Source organism: Durio zibethinus, chromosome 20, assembly GCF_047325235.1.
Source record: "Durio zibethinus cultivar Kanyao isolate XHJ-2024 chromosome 20, ASM4732523v1, whole genome shotgun sequence".
NCBI classification, from domain to species: Eukaryota; Viridiplantae; Streptophyta; class Magnoliopsida; order Malvales; family Malvaceae; genus Durio; species Durio zibethinus.
In genome coordinates this window covers 12,302,501-12,319,681 of record NC_143181.1, presented here as the reverse complement: position 1 = coordinate 12,319,681, position 17,181 = coordinate 12,302,501, and the positions used below count along the sequence as shown (strand labels likewise).

Sequence of the window (17,181 nt, the reverse complement as noted above, 5' to 3'; positions counted from 1 at the left end):
AAGATGGCCCTTGGTGTGGGCGGTTGCCTCGAACACCATCGGCACGTGCTGGGCCTTGGTGCGGGCACATGCCTCGACCACCATCGTCACAACCTGGCCATTGGTACAGGCACTTGCCTGGACCACCATCGGCATGTGCTATGCCTCGATCGGCATTGGTAGAAGATGGCCCCTGGTGCACGCGGTTGCCTCAAACACCATCAGCACATGCTGGGCCTTGGTGCTGGTGGTTGCCTCGAGCGCCATCGGCACAAGCCAGCCCATGGTGTGGGCACTTGCCTCGACCACCATCGGCACGTGCCATGTGTCGATCACCATTGGCAGAAGATGGCCCCTAGTGCGAGCGGTTGCGTCGAACACCATTGACACATGCTGGGCCTTGGTGCGGACAGTTGCCTCGATCACCATCAGTAGAATATGGCCCTTGGTGCAGGCGGTCACCTCGAACACCACTGGCACATGCTGGGCCTTGGTACGGGTGGTTTCTTTGAACACCATCGGCATATGCTGGGCCTTGGTACGGGTGGTTTCTTTGAACACCATCGGCATATGCTGGGCCTTGGTACGGGCAATTGCCTCGAGCACCATCGGCACAAGTCAGCCCTTGGTGCGAGCACTTGCTTCGACCACCATCGGCACGTGCCATGTCTCGATCACCATTGATAGAAGATGGCCCTTGGTACGGGCAGTTGTATCGAACACCATCGATACATGCTAGGCCTTGGTATGGGCGGTTGCGTCGAACAGGTTGCACCGAACATCATCGGCACATGCTGGGCCTTGGTGTCGGCACATGCCTTGAGCTCGTGCGGGCTATTGCCTTCACCAACATCAGTATGTGCTGGGCCTTGGTGCAGGTGTCACGCCCTGGGCGGGTGCACCAGGCACATCAGAAGCACCAGCACGCGAGCCAGAGGTTGAGGCCCGCAAGGTATTTACCGGCGGGTATTTACGCGTAAGGCTTAGGAGACAAGGTCAGAATGCCCGCCCAGCTTGCAGGCCAGCCTGTGAGGCCAAGGCCTAGCATGCAGGCTGCCCGCACCATATCCAAAGGGGCCCAAGGTACTGGATACGCAAGGGCAACTTCTGAAAGCTTACAGGATCAGCAAGAGCCTCCTGGCAGATTTGGTTGACCCTAGAAATCAGGAGTTAGAATCCTAATTAATTGTAATCTATATAATCCCTTGATTTTAGCCTTTATTCTAGGGATATTGCCTTTAAGTGTAAGCTGGAGCCTCAACTATAAATAGAGGGCTGCTCCACCCTCATTTGTACACCATCAAATACTTTTGTTTCAGTGAATACACAGCATATTCCAGTATTCTACCTTGTTATCCTGTTTCTCTTCAACTTGCGTAATCAGCCCTTCTCGTTGTTCTAGTGCTCGCACGCTTGTGTTTTAGGCTAACTTAGGCATAAAGAAGGAGATTCCAAGCCTAAAGCTGCATGGATTCTGAGTCTGAGGTCAGACCCTGTGACAGTTGGTGTCAATGCAAGTTCGATTTTGCATGTTTGTGTTGTGCAGGTTAGATCGTGATTGAGGAGATGGCATCCCAAAGCGACGTTGCTAACCAACAACCAGAGGCCCAAGAGCAAGGGTGTGGAAGAGGTAAGAAAGCTAGTTCAAGAGATATATGGTCTACCATGGATGGTAGGCTGGCCAAGGTGGAGGTGACCATGGGCGACATGGGGGAGAAGTTTGAGGAAGTGGAGACTTACATTGCATCGCTAGACTTCATGGGGGAGGAGATCCAAGGTGAGCTGCAAGCTACTCTCAACAAAGGCATGGACGTGATCACCTAAAAGAATGAGGCCTTGGAGGCTGAAGTGCTGACCTTGCATGATGGCATGGAGGCCATGCACTAGTGGATGGAGGAGCTTACCAGTGAGCTCGTTGTTTGCAAGACTGCCATTGGGAATGGCATGTTTGCTGGAGTGTCTAAGACCAGAGTGGATGTCCCCAAGCCTAAGGAGTTCAAGGGGACTAGGGCGGCCAAGGAAGTAGACAACTACCTATGGGGTATGGAGCAATACTTCCAGGCCATGGGCATGCAAGACGAGGCGATAAAGGTAAGCACTATTGCTATGTATCTCACTGATGTAGCCTTATTGTGGTTGAGGCGCAGGTGTGATGATGTCAGGCATGGGAACGCCAAGATTGGAACCTGGACAGAGTTCCAAAAAGAGTTCAGACCCGGAGTATGCCGATGATGAGGTGCGGGGAAAGTTACGCAGGCTGAGCCAGCAAGGGGACATAAGGGAATATGTCCAGAAATTCTTTGAACTGATGCTACAGATCTCAGATCTAGGCGAGAAGGATGCCTTATTTGTTTTCATGGATGGGTTGAAGCTGTGGGTGAAGCATGAGCTACAACGGAGGGGAGTTCATGACTCGACTAAAGCCATGACTACTGCTAAGACCTTGATAGAGTTCAAGCCTCTGAACAAGTTCGAGTCTTCCAAGCCCAAGGGTAAGGGCAGGGATGATAGGGACTGAAAGAAATAGTCCAAGGGGAAGGATCGTGATCGAAAGTTCAAGGATGGAGACCGAGACCATTCAACCAAAGATGGCGAGAGGAAGCCACAAGCAGGCAAGTGAAAAAGCAAAGAGGGACCGAGAGCCACTAACATGCTACCTATGTAGAGGGAGCCACATAGCACGTAATTACCCACAGAAGGGTAAGCTGGCTGCTATAGACAAGGAGTCTGACAAGGAGCCGAGTCAAAGGCAGCAAAGCTTGGGTTGTTGGTGCTCATGCTATCCAGAGTAAGGGGAGCCGTAAGCCAAAGGGCTTGATATTTGCAGATCTGATGGTTGCAGGTCAGAAGGTGAGCGCACTGGTGGACATAGGTGCTTCACATCTTTTTATTTCAGGTGATGGAGCCCGAAAGCTTAGACTAAAGGTGTAAAAAGGGACTGGTACAATTAAAACGATGAACTCCATGGAGGTTCCAGCCATTGGAGTAGCACGAGGAGTGGAGTTGCAGCTTGGAGACTGGAGAGGCAAGGAGACCATAGAGGTAATACCCCTTGACGACTATGAGTTTGTGATTGGGTTGATTTTCTTGTTCGGATTAATGCCCTCCTTGTGCCTTTTACCGATTGTGTTTGCATCTTGGATGCACGGTGCCAATGCCTAGTACCATTGAGGAGAGGGTCTGGAGTTGGGTCACGAATAGTGTCAGCCATCCAATTTGCCAAGGCGGTAAGCAGGGAAGAAGACACCTTCTTGGCAGCCTTGAAATATGATGAGCCAAGGGAGAAAGAGATCGAGTCACCCTTGGAGGTGCTAAAGGTGCTGAAGACCTTTAGTGATGTGATGCCCACAAAGCTGCCTACCCAGCTACCACCTAAGAGGGAGGTGGACCACAAGATCGAGCTGGTGTCCGAGGCCAAGCCACCAGCTAGAGCCCCTTACCGAATGTCCCCACTAGAGTTGGAGGAGTTAAGGAAATAGCTCAAAAAGTTAGTTGATGCTGGCTTCATCAGGCCATCGAAGGTACCATATGGTGCACTGGTTCTATTCCAACGTAACCATGATAGGTCGTTATGGCTATGCATAGACTACTGGGCTTTGAACAAGCTAACCGTTAAGAACAAGTACCCTATCCCACTCATTACGAACTTGTTCAACCAACTTGGGAGTGCAAAGTGGTTCACCAAGCTGGATTTGAGGTCGAGCTACTATCAAGTCAGGATCACAGAGGGAGATGAGCCAAAGACAACATGTGTCACTCGATATGGTTCATATGAGTTCTTGGTGATGCCATTCGGACTCACGAATGCCCCAGCAACATTCTGCACCCTTATGAACAAGGTATTTTAGTCGTTCCTTAATCGATTTGTTGTGGTTTATTTGGATGACATTATGATCTACAGCCAGACTTTGGGAGAGCATGTAGACCACTTGAGACAGGTGTTCGAGGTGTTGCGGATGCACAAGCTATTTGTCAAGAGGGAGAAGTGCTCATTCACCCAGCAGGAGATCCCGTTCCTAGGCCACATAGTGAGAGGTGACAGGATATGCATGGATGTAGGCAAGATGCATGCCATCTTGGAGTGGCAACCGTCAGCCAAGGTCACTGAGTTAAGATCGTTCTTGGGCTGGTTAACTACTACAGGCGCTTCATCAAAGGTCACTCAGCAATAGCCACGCCATTGACTGACTTACTCAAGAAAAGGAGAGCATGGGAGTGGAGCGTAGGGTGCCAGGAAGCCTTTAACAGGTTGAAGCAGGCTGTGATGAAGGAGCCAGTCTTGGCCTTGCCAGACCATGCCAAGCCATATGAGGTGCATACGGATGCATCGGACTTTGCCATAGGGGGCGTGTTGATGCAGGAGGGACGTCTAGTCGCGTTCGAGAGCAGAAAGCTGAACGAGACTAAGCGCAAGTACACGATCCAAGAAAAAAGATGATTACAGTGGTGCATTGCTTACGTACTTGGTGCCATTACCTGTTGGAGTCAAGGTTCATGGTTAGGACAGACAATGTGGTGACCAGCTACTTTCAGACGCAGAAGAAGCTATCCCCCAAACAGGCGAGAAGGTAAGATTTTCTTACGAAATTTGATTTCCAGATGGAGTACAAGTCGGGGCGAGTGAACCTGATGGCAGATGCCTTGAGCATGAAGGTTAACCTTGCTGCCATTAGCCAACTAGAAGGGTCACTGGTGTCGCACATCAAAGAGGGACTTACGCATGATCCTACAGCCGAGGCTCTTATGAAGTACGCCCAGCATGGTAAGACTAGGTGGTTTTGGATGCATGATGGTTTGTTGTACACCAGGGACAGTAGACTGTTTGTGTCATAGAATGATAAGCTCCACAAGGAAGTTTTGTAAGAGTGTAATGATTCAAGGTGGGCTGGACACCCAGGAGTGAGCCGCACTTTAGCACTGATTGAAGACTGGTACTACTGGCCGTACATGAGAGACAATATGGAGGCCTATGTGAAGACTTATCCTGTATGCTAATAGGACAATGTGGAGCTCAAGAAACCAAGTGGTCTTTTGGAGCCATTGCCAGTACCAGAGCGACCATAGAAGAGTGTTTCTTTGGACTTTATAGTCAGTCTACCAAAAGCAGAAGGGTTTGGAATCATCATGGTAATGGTGGATAAGTTTCCAAGTATGGAATCTTCATTCCAACAACCAAGGAGTGCCCAGCCGAGGAGGCAGCTTGATTGTTCCTGAAAAACATGGTTAAGTACTGGGGAATGCCGAAGACCATTGTTAGTGATCGGGATGGGTGTTTTACGGGTAGGTTCTGGACTGAGTTGTTCAAGCTGTTGGTGTTAGACTTGAACTTTTCCACTAGCATGCATCTACAAACCGATGGGCAGACAGAACGTGTGAATGGACTATTGGAGGTCTACCTCAGGCACTATATGAGTGCCATACAAAAAGATTGGCGAAAGCTGTTAGATGTTGCACAGTTTTCCTACAACTTGCAAAGGAGCGAGGCAACGAACCAGAGCCCATTTGAGGTTGTGATAGGGCAATAACCACTAACACCCGATTCGATTGTTGCAAGTTATACAGGGCCGAATCTAGCAGCATACAAGTTTGCCAAGGCATGGTAGGAGCAAACTGACTTGGCCAAAGTCTGTCTACACAAGGCGGCAAAGAGGTCGAAGAAGTGGGCAGACCAAAATAGGCGGGATGTGCAGTTCCAGGTTAGAGACTTGGTGTTGGTGAAGCTGCATCCCATTGTACGTCGCAGAGGGCTGCACAAAGGCCTAGTCCAGAGGTATGAAAGACCTTTTCAAGTAGTCAAGAGGGTAGGCAAGGTTGCCTATAAGCTGGATATGCCACCCAAGTCGAGGGCAAACCCGGTGTTCCATGTAAGAATGCTCAAGCTGTTCCATGACGAGTAGAGTCAAAGCATGCGCCATTAGAAGCAAGGGCCTCATATGAGAAAGAGGTCCACAGCATCATAGTTGATCGAGAGGTGAGACGAAAGAACTATCAACCAAGATAAGAGTACTTGGTACGCTGGAAGGGACTTTCAGACAGTAAGGCAAGCTGGGAACCAACAGAGGACTTAAGGCAGTTCGGGGACCAGATCAAGAGGTACCATACAGAGGATGTAACAAGGGCATTGTGCAATCATGTGGGGGAGAATATCATGCCCTGGGTAGGTGCGCCAGGCACATCAGGCGCACTAGCATGCGAGCCAAAGGTTGAGGCCCGTAGACCAAGCGTACTGGCGGGTATTTGCGCTCTAGGCCTAGGAAACAAGGTCGGAACGCCCGCCTAGCTTGCAGGCTAGCCTGTGAGGCAAGGCCTAGCCTACAAGCTGCCCGCACCTCATCCAAAGGGGCCCAAGGTGCTGGATATGCAAGAGAAGCTTCTGGAAGCTTGCAGGATCAACAGGAGCCTCCTGACAGATTTGGTTGACCTTAGAAATTAGGAGTTAGAATCCTGATTGATTGTAATCTGTATAATCCCTTGATTTTAGCCTTTATTCTAGGGATATTACCATTAAATGTAAGCTGGAGCCTCAACTATAAATAGAAGGCTGCTCCACCCTCATTTGTACACCATCAAACACTTCTGTTTCAGTGAATACATAGCATATTCCAGCATTCTGCCTTGCTATCTTATTTCTTTTTAACTTGCATGATCAGCCCTTTCTGTTGTTCTAGTGCCTGCATGCTTGTGTTTTAGGCTGACTTAGGCATAAAAGAGGAGATTCCAAGCCTAACGCTGTACGAATTCTAAGTATGAGGTCAGAGCCCGTGACACAGGCACAAGCCTCGACCACCATCAGCACAAGCCAACCCTTGGTGCGGGCACTTGCCTCGATCACCATCGTTAGGTGCCATGCTTCGATCAGTATCAGTAAAAGATGACCCCTAGTGTGGGTGATTACCTCGAACACTATCGGCACGTGCTAGGCCTTGGTACGAGCAGATGCCTCGACCACTATCGACACATGCATGCCTCAATCAGCATGCGCACAAGCTGGAATCAGTGTGGGCACCTGCCTCGATCAACATCGGTAGAAGATGGCCCTTGGTACGGGTAGTCACATCGAACACCATCGACACATGCTGGCCCTTAGTACGGGCACATACCTCAACCACCATCGACATTTACTCACCCTCGAAGCGGGATATGCTTGTTTGGAAAAAGTGTCTCCATTTTAGACATTTTAACGTCTACTGGTAGTATATCTGTGAAATCTCTAATGCTTTTTAGGGGGTGTGATCCGGTACTCCCTCTCCCTTCCCACGGAGGGAGTAGGTGTGCATGATGGGCCTCTCATTGTGTACACCTAGGGCAACATCCCTTAAGCAAAATACAGGTCATGCATGCCTTCCAACCATTTTGTCTGATGATTGGTTGCTCCAGTGACCCGCAGGCACCCATGGCCTCGATCGATTGGTGTGCATGTGAAAAAAAAGAGTCGAGCTCGAGCCTGTGCACGCAGTGGATGCTACCCTAGACCCCAAACCAAGTCCTTGAATCAGGCAACGGTTCCTTGGGGTGGTGCAAGCAAAAGTTGTGGTTTTAGGCACATCTTAATATTTATGCCGTGCCAATGCCATTTTTATGGCTTGTAAATTCATACAATGGTCCCCTAAGCCTTCATGTGAAGTTCATGGCAAGATGACTCGTTTTTTATTTTTCACGATTTTCTAAAATTTTTACGGTTCGAGATTTTCTAAAATTTTTTTAGAAGGAGTTTTAGCCCCAAATTTGGTAGATGTGATTCTTGTATTTTTGTTGGCATGCACAAAACAATTCAGCTCAACACTCGAAGTGTAGAAGATTTTGTGACCATTTGAAAAAAGTGTTCTCGTTTCAAACACTTGAATGGCTACTGGCAGCAAACCTGTAAAATCTCATATGCTCTTTAAGGGGGTGTGAGTTCTCGAGGTTTGTTAAGGGATAGGGGGCTAATATAAGGGCCAAGTACCAGCACCCATCGCACATCATGTGTGCACACCCTCGACCCCCCCAATCATTGGAACCCCCAATGCTACCGGTCAAATTCTCCGATGATGCTCCGATGATGCTTTGACGATGATGCCCTGGGTAAAAAAAATGTGGCACCGGTACATTCTGAAGCCCAGCATGTGCACTGTGGCTCAAAATTGAACTTCGACCAAGGCCTCGACCATCAACGGCATATGAGGCGTATGGTGATGGTACATGCATCGACCATCATCGACACAGGATGCCCTTTGGTACGGGCACTTGCCTCAACCACCATCGACACATGCATACCTCGATGAGCATCAGTAAAAGATGACCTTGGTGCTGGCAGTTGCCTCGAGCACCATCGGTATGTGTTGGGCATTGGTGCGAACACATTCCTCGACCACCATCGTCACAAGCTGGCCATTGGTACGGGCACTTGCCTGGACCACCATTGACACGTGCAATGCCTCGATCAACATTGGCAAAAAATGGTCCCTAGTGCGTGTGGTTGCCTCGAACACCATCGGCACATGCTGGGCCTTGGTATGGGCGGTTGCCTCTAGCACCATTCGCACATGCTGACCCTTGGTGCGGGCACTGGCCTCGACCACCATCGGTAGAAGATGGCCCCTAGTGTGGGCGGTTGCCTCGATCACCATCAATAAAATACGGGCTTTCGCGTGGGCGGTTACCTCGAACATCATCGGTACATGCTGGGCCTTGGTACGGACAGCTGCCTCAAACATCATCAGCACATGCTGGGCCTTGGTACGGGCACATGCCTTGAGCTGCTACGGGCGGTTGCCTCGACCACCATCAGCACAAGCTGGCCCTTATTGTGGGCACTTGCCCCAATCACTAAATACGAAAGATGGCCCTTAGTGTGGGTGGTTACATCAAACACCATCGGCTTGAGCTTGACCGACCCTGTCTGACTTTGTGAAATGACTTGAGAGGTGTAGGATAAGTGGGAGCCCTCGGGCAAAATTGAAATACCACTACTTTTAACATTATTTTACTTATTCCATGAATCGGAGGTAGGGCACGACCCTTTCTTTTGGACCCAAGGTCAGCCTTGCCCGGTCGATCCAGGCAGAAGACATTGTCAAGTGGGGAGTTTGGCTGGGGTGGCACATTGGTTAAATGATAACGCAGGTGTCCTAAGATGAGCTCAACGAGAACAAAAATCTCGTGTGGAACAAAAGGGTAAAAGCATGTTTGATTTCGATTTTCAGTACGAATACGAACTATGAAAGCGTGGCCTATCGATCTTTTAGACCATCAGGATTTGAAGCTAGAGGAGTCAAAAAAGTTACCACAGGGATAACTGGCTTGTGGCAACCAAGCGTTCATAGCGACGTTACTTTTTGATCATTCGATGTCAGCTCTTCCTATCATTGCGAAGTAAAATTCACCAAGTGTTGGATTGTTCACCCACCATAGGGAATGTGAGCTGGGTTTAGACCATCGTGAGACAGGTTAGTTTTACCTTACTGATAGCGATGTCGTGATAGTAATTCAACCTAGTACGAGAGGAACCGTTGATTTGCACAATTGGTCATCGCGCTTGGTTGAAAAGCCAGTGGCGTGAAGCTACCGTGCGCTGGATTATGACTGAACACCTCTAAGTCAGAATCTAGGCTAGAAGCGACGCGCATGTCGGCCGCTCGATTGTCGACCGGTAGTAGGGGCCCATAACCCCCAAGGGTAAGTGTTGTAGGTACAGCCCCCACGACGGATGATTCACGTAGGCCTCCTTGGAGCTCAATTCCCACTGAATGGTGGGTAAAATCCTTTGCAGATGACATAAATACGTGACAAGGTATTGTAAGTGGCAGAATGGCCTTGCTACCATGATCCACTGAGATCCAGCCCTTTGTCGCTTTGATTCTTCCCTCCTCCCTTCCCCCACCGACCTTCTTTCTTTTCACGTCACCCACCTCAGGGGTTGGGCATGACTCAGGGCCCTCCGTCCCTCGGTCCCTATCGGGAACGAACTCTGCTCACCCTAATCGGCCCACGAAACAAGCATGTGGGCACTAAACCAACCATAGGGGCAGGATGCATGAGCTAAGGATCCTGCTGTAGGTCCCCCTTTGTGGTTACTGTAAACACCGTCAATAGCGTCCGGCCCTTGGTTCGTCAAGACTGGGAATGCACTACGTATGCCTAAGTCAACACATGAAACAAACGTGCAGGAACTAAGCCAGCCAGAGAGCTAGAATGCATAAGCTAGGGATCGACCCGGTCCCCTTCGGTATGCTACGGATCTTGTTATGGGTCCTTCAGTCCTATTGGGGCTTAGACTGGGAATGAACTCTGTATGCCTAAGTCAACCCACGAAACAAGCGTGCGGGTACTAAGTCGACCAGAGAGGTAGAATGCGCAAGTTGAGAATCGACCCGATCCCTCTCTGTGTGTTGTAGATCCTTATATGGGTCCCTCGGTCTGGTTGAGGCTTAGACTGAGAATGACCTCCATATGCCTAAGTCAACCCACGAAATGAGCGTGCGGGCACTGAGCCAGCCAGAGAGACAGGATGCATAAGCTGAGGATCGACCCAGTCCCCTTCTACATGCTACCGATCTTACTACGGGTCTTACTGCCATAACCCTCGGTCTGATCCGATCTTAGACTGGGAATGAACTTTGTATGCCTAAGTCAACCTACGAAACAAGTGGGCGAGCACTACGATGGCTAGAGAGGTAGTATGCTCAAGCTGAGGATCGGTTGGGTTCCCCTGTGCGTGTTGTCGATCCTACTGTGGGTCCTGCTGCCACAACCCTCGATCCAGTCAAAGCTTAGACTAGGAATGAACTCTATATGCCAAAGCCATTTTTGCAGCTCAAGAATTCATATGAGCCCTCACTGACGTCGGTGCACCACGCGCGTGTGTCTTGAGCCTAGGTCGAGCACCAATACACGTCACGACTGGGTGGTAGGTGATTTTACGTACATCTTCATATTTTTACTGTGCCAATACCATTTTTATGGCTTGTGAATTCACATGAGCACTCCTCACCCCCCGCACACTACGTGCGGGTGTTCAGAGCCCGGGCTGAGCACCATACGAGCCACGATTGGGTGGTAGGTGGGTTTAAGCACATCTTCATATTTCTATCATGCCAATGCCATTTTTATGGCTTGTAAATTCATACAATGGTCCCCTAAGCCTTCATGTGAAGTTTCATGGCAAGATGACTTGTTTTCTATTTTTCATAAATTTTAAAATTTTTTACAGTTCATAATTTTTTAAAATTTTTTTAGGAGTTTTGGCCCCAAATTTTGTAGACCTGATCCTTGTATTTTTGTTAGCATGAAAAAAAAAACGTCAGCTAAAAACTCAAAGTGTAGAAGATTTTGTGACCATTTGAAAAAAGTGTCCCTATTTTAGATACTTGAATGACAACTGGCAGCAAACCTGTAAAATCTCATATGTTCTTTAAGGGGATATGGGTTCTCGAGGTTTGATGAGGGAGAAGGGGCCAATATAAAGGCCAAGTACCAGCACTCATTGCACATCATGTGCACACACCCCTGACCCCCCAATCGCTGGAACCTCCAATGCCGCTGGTCAGGTTCTCTAACTATGCTCCGACGATGGTGCCTTGGGCAAAAAAAATGTGGCACCAGCACATGCCCGAGCCCAACATGTGCACCATGGCTCAAAATCAAACTTCAACCAAGGCCTCGATCATCAACGGCACATGATGGCGCATGGTGATGCCACATGCATCAACAATCATCGACACAGGCTGCCCTTTGGTATGGGCACTTGCCTCAACTGCCATCGGCACAAGCTGGCCCTTGGTACAGGTACTTGCCTCGACCACCATCAACACATGCATGCCTCGATGAGCATCGACAAAAGATGGCCCTTGGTGCGGGCGGTTGCCTCGAGCACCATTAGCACGTGTTGGGCCTTAGTGCGAGCACATGCTTTGACCACCATCGTCACAAGCTGGCCATTGGTACGGGCTCTTGCTTGGACCACCATCGGCACATGCCGTGCCTCGATCAACATCAGTAGAAGATAGTCTCCGGTGCATACGGTTACCTTGAACACCATCGACACATGCTGGGCTTTGGGGCAGGCGGTTGCCTCGAGCACCATCGGCACAAGCTAGCCCTTGGTGCGAACACTTTTCTCGACCACCATCGGTAGAAGATGGCCCCTGGTATGGGTGATTTTCTTGAACACCATCGACACATGCTGGGCCTTGGTACGAGCGATTGCCTCAAACACCATCGGCACGTGTTAGCCCTTGGTGCGGGTACATGCCTCGACCACCATTGGTACAAGCCAACCCTTGGTGCGGGCACTTGCCTCGACCACCAGTGGTAGAAAGATGGCCTCTGGTGTGGGCAGTTACATCCAACACCACTGGCACATGCTAGGCCTTGGTGCGAGAGGTTGCTTCGATCACCATCGATAGGAGATGGCCCTCGGTACGGGCGGTTGCATCGAACACCATCGGCACATACTGGGCCTTGGTGCGGGTGGTTACCTCGAACACCATCGGCATGTGCTGGGCCTTGGTGTGGGTAGATGCCTTGACCACCATAGGTGCATGAATGCCTCAATCAGCATGCGCACAAGCTGAAACGGGTGCAAGCACTTGCCTCGATCAGCATCGGCAAAAGATGTCCCTTGGTGCGGGCAGTCGCATCGAACACCATCGACACACGTTGGCCCTTGGTACGGGAACACGCCTCGACCACCATCGACACCTGCTCACCCTCAATGTGGGATATGCCTGTGTTGGAAAAAGTATCCCTGTTTTAAACACTTTAACGTCTATTGGTAGCATATCTACGAAATCTCTAATGCTCTTTAGGGGGTGGTGGTTCGGCACCCCCTCCCTCCTCCCACTGGGGGAGTAGGTGTGCATGATGGGCTTCCCATTGCGTACACCTAGGGCAACGTCCCTCAAGTGAATACATGGCATGCATGCCTTTCGACCATTTTGTTTGGTGACTGGTTGCTTCGATGATCGACAAACGTCCATAGCCTCGATCGGTTGGCATGCATGCAAAAAAGAGAAGCTGAGCTCGATCCCATGTACGCTGTAGATGCTGCCATAGACCCTAGACCAAGTCCCTGAATCAGGCAACGACTCTCTGGGGTGGTGCAAGTAGAAGCTACGGTTGCGAGCTTGGCCCGGCCAAGTCTCTCAGTATTTGACGATTTCATGGTCCGTTCTCATCAACCACAAAAATGCTTTAGCCTCGACGAGGCCGTGTACACAGCCGATGCTACCCAAGACCCTAGGAATAAGTCCTTGAATCAAGCAACGTCCCCCTGGGGTGGTGTCAGCAGAGCTTGCGCGTGCGGTCCCAGCCAGGCCAAGCATTAGTGGTATCATGCCGTTGTTGCCTGTCGGATGGCAGGGGCAGTCTCGTGGCCCTTTCTTGTGTTTTTCTCATTCCAAGTGGTTGTGCCGTGGCCTCACATGTCATTTCCTCTGCTCGTTCATCAAGTAATCGATGTGGGTGGGTTGTGGACCGATGCACGTGGATGCTGCCACTTGTATACATTGGGCATATGAGTGGTGCTATGGTTGTGCGTGTTGGCAAGCTTCATGCTCGATGCATCGAACTGTCGACCCGTCATCCTCTTCAATCTCCCCTCATGCAGTCGTCATACCCTGAAGGCGCAATCGGGATCCTGTGCTGCATACCTGAATCGATGGAAATCATATGTCTCACCATCCCTCATCCGTCTCGTGTCCTAAGGGGCTACGTGTCGAAAGTCAATCATGGCCTGTGTCCCAAGCGTGCCACCCAATCTTCTTTGGCCGTATTGGTACACCAATGTTCGATCGTGCTCTCGAATGCGAAACATTTAGCAAGCGCAGGCTCTCGGCCCCCATTCGTCCGATGCTATGCATTTCATGTGCTCGACATACACGATGCTTGCGCTTCGCGTTGGGCTTTTTCACCACTCGGTCGGTGCGTCGAGGCCCACGTGGTGCCAACGTCTTGAAAGAATGCTACCTGGTTGATCCTACCAGTAGTCATATGCTTGTCTCAAAGATTAAGCCGTGCATGTGTAAGTATGAACTAATTCAGACTGTGAAACTGTGAATGGCTCATTAAATCAGTTATAGTTTGTTTGATGGTATCTACTACTCGGATAACCATAGTAATTCTAGAGCTAATACGTGCAACAAACCTCGACTCCTGAAAGGGATGCATTTATTAGATAAAAGGTCAATGCAGGCTATCCCTGCTGCTCTGATGATTCATGATAACTCGACGGATCGCATGGCCTTTGTGCCGGTGATGCATCAGTCAAATTTTTGCCCTATCAACTTTCGATGGTAGGATAGTGGCCTACTATGGTGGTGACAGGTGACGGAGAATTAGGGTTCGATTCTGGAGAGGGAGCCTGAGAAACAGCTATCATATCCAAAGAAGGTAGCAGGTGCGTAAATTACCCAATCCTAACATGGAGAGGTAGTGACAATAAATAACAATATCAGGCTCTATGAGTCTGGTAATTGGAATGAGTACAATCTAAATCCCTTAAAAAAGATCCATTGGAAGGCAAGTCTGGTGCCAACAGCTACGGTAATTCTAGCTCTAATAGCGTCTATTTAAGTTGTTGTAGTTAAAAAGCTTGTAGTTGGAAATAGGTTTGGGTCGTCTGATTTGCCTCATGGTGAGCATTGGTCTACTCGTCCTTACTATTAGTGATGTGCTTCTGGACTTAATTGCCCGGGTCATTCCTCCGACGCTATTACTTTGAAGAAATTAGAGTGCTCAAAGCAGGCCTACACTTGTATACATTAGCATGGGACATCATAAGACTTTGGTCTTATTGTGTTGCCTTCGGGATCAGAGTAATGATTAACAGGGACAGTCAGGGGCATTCGTATTTCATAGTCAGAGGTGAAATTCTTGGATTTATGAAAAATGAACAACTACGAAGCATTTGCCAAGGATGTTTTCATTAATCAAGAACGAAAGTTGGGGGTTCAAAAATGATCAGATACCATCCTAGTCTTAACCATAAACGATGCCGACTTGGGATCGACAGATGTTACTTTTAAGACTCCGTCGACACATTATGAGAAATCAAAGTCTTTAGGTTCCGGAGGGAGTATGGTCGCAAGGCTAAAACTTAAAAGAATTGACGGAAGGGCACCACCAGGAGTAGAGCCTGCGGCTTAATTTGACTCAACACGGGAAAACTTACCAGGTCCAGACATAGTAAGGATTGATAGACTGAGAGCTCTTTCTTGATTCTATGGGTGGTGGTGTATGGCCGTTCTTAGTTGGTGGAGAAATTTGTCTGGTTAATTCTGTTAGCGAACAAGACCTCAGCCTGCTAACTAGCTACACAGAGGTAATCCTTCGTGGCTAGCTTTTTAGAGGGACTATGGCCATTTAGGCCAAGGAAGTTTGAGGCAATAACAGCTTTGTGATGCCTTTAGATATTTTGGGTCGCACGCACGCTACACTGATGTATTCAACGAGTCTATAGCCTTGGCCAACAGCCCGGGTAATTTTTAAAATTTCATCATGATGGGGATAGATCATTGCAATTGTTGGTCTTCAAGTCACATTGACTACGTCTCTACCTTTTGTATACACCACCTGTCGTTCCTACCGATTGAATGGTCCGGTGAAGTGTTCAGATCACGACGATGTGGATGGTTCACTGCCCGCGACATCGCGAGAAGTCCACTGAATCTTATCATTTAAAGGAAGGAGAAGTCATAACAAGGTTTCCATAGATGAACCTGCGAAAGGATCATTATCAAAACCTTACTCGATGGATAACATGTGGACGCGTTAACGAAACATCGAGGCGACAAGGGTGTCCTCATGCCCCGAACCCCTTTCGACCCTAGGTGGGTGCTACGGTCGTTTCGTTCCCTCTGTTGGGCAGGTGAAACGATCGATATCGTCTCGCTCGCTATCGAACAATGAACCCCTAACGCGAATCACGCCAAGGAACTGAAACAAAAATAGAGCACCCGCGTCGTTGCCATCCCATTCGCAGTGTGTGCGTGGGTGGTGTTGCGATTCCTTTTGTCGTAAAAAAATGAAACGACTCTCGACAATGGATATCTCAACTCTTGCATCGATGAAGAATGTGGTGAAGTGCGATACTTGGTGTGAAATGCAAAATCTCGTGATCCATCGAGTCCTTGATTGCAAGTTGTGCCCTAAGCCATTAGGCCGAGGGCACGTCTATCTAGGTGTCATGCACCATCGCCCCCCTCCAACCCCATGCCCATTAGGCTTCAGTGGAAGGGGGCGGGCGGAAGATGGCCTCCTACAATCCCGTCGATCATAGTTGGCCCAAAAGTCAGTCCCTGACAATGACAGCACTGTGACTATTGGTGGTAGAGCTCCCGGCGTGCCTCGTCCCTGGTGATGCACGCACGTTGTCCATTCGGACCCTGTCGGACCCCTCGCATCGCTCGATTGATGCTCGTGTTGTGACCTCAGGTCAGACGGGTTCACTCGCTGAGTTTAAGCATATCAATAAGTGAAGGAAAAGAAACTTACCAGGATTCCCCTAGTAACGACGAGTGAACCGAGAAGAGCCTAGCTTGAGAATCGGGTGCCTCAAGTGTTCGAATTGTAGTCTGGAGAAGCATCTTCAGCAGCGGACAGGGCCCAAGTCCCCTGGAAATCGGTGTCAGAGAAGGTGAGAGCCCCATTGTGCTCGAACCTTATCGCACCATAAGGCGCTATCTGTGAGTCAGGTTGTTTGGGAATGCAGCCCCAATCAGGTGGTAAATTCCATCCAAGGTTGAATACGACCAAGAGACTGATAGTGAACGAGTATCGCAAGGGAAAGATGAAAAAGACTTCGAAAAGAGAGTCAAAAAGTGCTTCAAATTGTAGGGAGGCAAGCGGATGGGGGCTGGCGATACATCCCGGTCAGATGTGGAATGACGAGAGTCGGTCCGTTGATCGACTTAAGGCGTAGACCGACGCGGGTTACGGCAGTGACCTAAGCCTAGGCTTTCGATGTGCCCACGGAGACGTCATCATCATGATAGTGGAATGCAGCATGCCTCATCTTGATGTACCTCGGCACCAGTGTGCTCCCGGTGTTCGCCTGCGGGCTTCCCATCCAGGTCGTCTTGAAACATGGACTAAGAAATTTGACATGCGTACGAGTCAACGGGCCAAAAAACCCGTAAGACGCATGGAAGTTGATTAGCAAGATCCCCTCACGGGTGTACTGCCGACCCACCTTGATCTTGTGAGAAGGGTTTGAGTGCGAGC

General features: G+C 49.5%; 2 non-coding genes and 2 pseudogenes across 2 annotated transcripts in view; all 4 read left to right on the top strand.

The window, feature by feature from the left end:
- Positions 1-8,809: 8,809 nt before the first annotated feature.
- On the top strand, positions 8,810-9,820 carry LOC149513129 (25S ribosomal RNA; annotated as a pseudogene).
- Positions 9,821-13,923: 4,103 nt separating this feature from the next.
- Positions 13,924-15,694, top strand: LOC149513128 (18S ribosomal RNA; annotated as a pseudogene).
- Positions 15,695-15,989: 295 nt separating this feature from the next.
- LOC149513127 (5.8S ribosomal RNA) lies at positions 15,990-16,145 on the top strand. Its single transcript, XR_016330991.1, has one exon. It is a non-coding gene; the product is annotated as a 5.8S ribosomal RNA (ribosomal RNA).
- A 238-nt stretch (positions 16,146-16,383) lies between these two features.
- The window catches only part of LOC149513126 (25S ribosomal RNA), a 3,365-nt gene continuing 2,567 nt past the window's right edge, over positions 16,384-17,181 (top strand). The window contains exon 1 of the ribosomal RNA XR_016330954.1: positions 16,384-17,181. This exon is cut by the window's right edge and continues 2,567 nt beyond it. This is a non-coding gene — a ribosomal RNA (25S ribosomal RNA).